The sequence below is a fragment of the Cricetulus griseus genome (genome assembly GCF_003668045.3).
Source record: "Cricetulus griseus strain 17A/GY chromosome 1 unlocalized genomic scaffold, alternate assembly CriGri-PICRH-1.0 chr1_0, whole genome shotgun sequence".
NCBI lineage: Eukaryota > Metazoa > Chordata > Mammalia > Rodentia > Cricetidae > Cricetulus > Cricetulus griseus.
The window spans coordinates 100,895,169-100,899,265 of record NW_023276806.1 but is presented as its reverse complement, the minus strand read 5'-3'; the positions used below and the strand labels follow the sequence as shown (position 1 = coordinate 100,899,265).

General features: G+C 39.3%; 1 non-coding gene across 1 annotated transcript; it reads left to right on the top strand.

Moving 5' to 3' along the window:
* Nucleotides 1-3,630: 3,630 nt before the first annotated feature.
* LOC113833421 lies at nt 3,631-3,752 on the top strand. The gene has a single exon (XR_003481090.1). It is a non-coding gene; the product is annotated as a U6atac minor spliceosomal RNA (small nuclear RNA).
* The last annotated feature ends 345 nt before the right edge of the window (nt 3,753-4,097 follow it).

Here is a 4,097-nt window from a genome sequence, read left to right as displayed (position 1 = left end):
TGCCTGAGTAAAGTGTTAAGACATGCGTCAGGTATTGTTAGAGATGGTGTTCAGCAACTGTCAGCCCCCAAATAATTACAGACCACAGGCATCTCAGATGTGCTCCACAGGGGCTGAAACCGCCTTCCACCACTGTTTTGTTGGCACTGTAGAGCAAGAATGTAAAGGATGGTCCTAGGCTCACCTGAGGCTACTAATTATACTGTGGCTCTTCTCTACCATGTACACATCAAATGTTCTGTATTGTAGACTGGAAATTTTAGAGGAAAAGAAAGAAGTCAATGCAGATTAAGGTCACCATCGACTTCCTCAATGGCTCGTGTGTGTGTGTGTGTGTGTGTGTGTGTGTGTGTGTGTGTGTGTGTGAGAGAGAGAGAGAGAGAGAGAGAGAGAGAGAGAGAGAGAGAGAGACAGAGAAAGAGAGAGACAGAGAAAGAGACACAGAGACAGAGACAGAGACACAGAGAGACAGAGGGATCAACATCTTAACATCTTGCAACACCTTTAAGTCAATGTAGAAAAGGAAAAGTGGTATAAACATGATTCCAGTCAAAATGATCTCTTCAAATTGTTGCTAAACAATGGAAGGATGTCCTTGATGGTGTCACAATGACTCCCACTGGGGTTATTTGCATCCTGTAGGTCACACATATCTTTGGTAGGCTGATTTCAAGGCATGTTTTACAAAATAACCACACAGAAAAGTATACACATCAAGAGACTTCAGACTTCATTGACATTCCTTAAATAATGCCTTCATTCAGGAAGGGCTGGTCTTCATGTGCCTGAGAGACCATCATTTTAGGCCAGCAAAGCTCCTTCTTACGCAGAGAAAATGAAAGCCCTTTGAAGATTGATGCATCATCTGTGGGTCTTCATTCATTTTGCAAGGGCACAACCACGCTGTTTCCTGCTCTGAAGCAATTTAAGGAGAGCGAGTATCAGCCTCGCTTGAGAGAAATGAATCATGATTCAGAACTCTCTAGACTTCCCGTATTTGCCCAGCCTCCAGATCATTATGCCCAAACTCTGCTCCTCCAGAGACCACTGGGAGTTACTACTGAGTCTTGAAGCAAATATGAAAATATATGAAGAGGTCAGACCTTTTGCCCAAGCCATCAGTGTGTTTTGGTTAGCATGTAAGAACATTTTGAAATGGCATTTGGAGTCCCTTGGAATACTTCTTTAGACAAGTATAGCACACACAACATTATATTTCCCTAAAGTGCATTTTTAACATGGCTCAGGCTCATGTACAGGAAAACAAAGCTGTCCTTTTGTAGCTTTCTGGCCCAGGCCCCTAATGAGACTTTGCTTTGCTAATCTCCAACTCCTGTAAGTGGCTTCTTTTTTTTTTTTTTTTTTGGACTGCATTTGGGCTTACAGCTGTGTGGCTTTGGCACTGAGATTCTTTCTTTAAGCTTTGTTTAAAGGCAATCCATTTGATCAAAGAGTTCTACCCTCTGACTTCATCTTTTATCATTCCCCAGTCAGACCTGGGCTATGGGTAGAATCCTGCCGTTATTTTATTTAACATAAAAAATGATTTCATTTTCCTGCCAGAAGCAGGTCTTACTGATCATTTCGCTTGCCACCTAGCAGCCTGGAGAATCATAGCTTTTACATAACTTGCAGTAGTGGGAAATGGCAGATCATCCTAATTAAGAAAAAAAAAAAAACACAGACAGGGAGAAAGACTACAACATAGAACAGGAAGAATAGCAACTCTGGTGAAGTCATTATTCCCATAGTCCTAGAGACTGAGAAATTGTCAAGGCCGCAGGAAGTGCTTTCAAGGGCAGACTCTATGCAGTTCAGTGCATTTGGTCTTCCACCTCTCTTTCTTCACTTCAAGTGAGGATTTCAATTTAATCCAGTGCCACAATACCAGCAGCTCAGAAGAAAACATTGTGAATTCAGAACAGAAAAATCATCTTACTATTGCAGTCACCACATTTGGGTTCAGGAGGTCTGAATATATTTCCCCCTAGGCATTCTTTCTTCTTTTTTCCCATCTTCAAACCGTCAGTCAGTATCTTCTATTTGAAAACTCAAGAGTTGATAGAAGAGAGGGCAATGCCTGTGTACCATGGCTGCTTTAGATGATACCTCACGTGTTAACTTGGGTTCCCAACTGTTACCCAATTGTTGGAATGCCTTGATTATAGCCCCGAGCCATGGAAATGAGCATCATACAGGGTACTGTGGCATGAGTGCTAACTCAGAATGTAGACATCTAGAAAATACAAGATTAGCAGCAAACTGTAGCCGGTTTTATATATGTGCTGCCTATAATTGATATCATGTGTTCTATGAACAGGCTTTGACAAAAGGAACCACTAAGCAAGTCTCTGGAACCATAGACACAACTTTGGCATCAGATGAACATACACGTGTAAACACATTAAGAAATAGCACTGGCAGGTGGGTATTTCATGATACTCACAAGCTCAGTGGCTTCCAATTGTAGTGAGCAGATGAACAGCCCACATCTAAAAGCAACTGTGGACAAACTTCTGGCCAAAGAATATCAAGAATCTCCCATCCTGAAATGTTACAGAAATATTCTTTAGCATGAAATACTACCTGTAGTATTGTTATGGCATTTAAAGGATTTACCTGAAAGGAAGGAAGGAAGGATACTACTGTTCTTTCAACCAAACAAGGGGAAGATATGACTTTCTGTTTTGGCTAGAAAGAAACTAGAAAAATAATTTCAATGTAGTAGGTGTTGCTTATCAACCCCCCCACCGTCGTGTGTGTGTGTGTGTGTGTGTGTGTGTGTGTGTGTGTGTGTGTGTGTCACATTTATTGTCACTAGAGTAAAGATATTATAACCTTTTAGAATTAGATACGAAGAAAATGATGAAATACATTCATACTCATGGTTTTTTATTCCTATTCTATTTGCCATTTCTTTACTAAGTACTTTAAATGTTTAAACTCATATAAAACTGCCCAGAAAAGGTGACTATTTTGTCCTAATTTTAGAAATCAAGAAATTGGAATGTGCAATGCTGGAATTATTTTTCCAAGTCAACACAGCAAAACTAGAAGGACAAGATTAATACGCAATCCCTTCTACAAGCTCTAATAACCAAGTGGCTCAGCTATGATAAGCTTTACTGGCTAGAAATCTTAGCAGTTGTAACTTGCAGGTCATGTGAAATAGGGTGAGTCAATGAATCACCACTAGCTATTGCAATACCCCCAAGCTGACAGTATTCACCAGGGAAATAACCACATTTACAGAATGAAATCTAGTATCAGGTGTTTGGAGTCTCGTCCTGGTGTACTGGAGGAAGTGCTATGTTCATTCATGCCTATATTATACAATACATAAGAGGTTTGACCATGCAACTTTCCTGAACTTATAATCAAGAAACTTTATAGAAATGTGAACACTGCTTTTCATATGAATAAATAAATTCTTAGATCGTTTTCCTTTGTAATTGAGCTCCTGTTTAATTAAAAAGTATACCTAGCTATCATTTTTGTCAAAATTGTTTCCAATTTAGAAAGAGAGATCCCTGAAGTTATTGTCAACCAAGATCACATGGTTTTAGGTTTTGATAGTGATTGACCTAGAAAAATCATAAGGTATCTTAATATAAATCACAGACAAAAGATATATTGTATAAAAGAGGAGGCTTGCATCTCCATTAATAAGGATAGAAGAGGCTGTGGAGCATAAAATATGAATAAACATGCAGCATTGCCACATATTTTGTGTCACATAACCACTGGTATTTCATTTAAAAAAAATGAAACTAAAAGGTGGACAAAAGATCCTGTGAAAAAGTTTTGAAAACATTCTCATATTGTCCCCAAAAGCCCTTTCCAAGTAACTTAATTAAACATATTTTTTATTGTACAATTTAAAGCCTATGGTACTTCTTTACTGGGTATATGAGGGGTCCGGCTCTTGGAGGACATCCCAAATATCAATGTGTACCCTTGTATTTCCCAGTGTCCTCTACAGTATCAGACCATTTTGCTATAACCAGATATAAACCTCTTTCTTGCCAAGCTCCTATCTTAGTCATTTTCCAAGCCCAGACTCCCCAGCCTGTGCATCTGGAAGTGCAAGTCTCTGA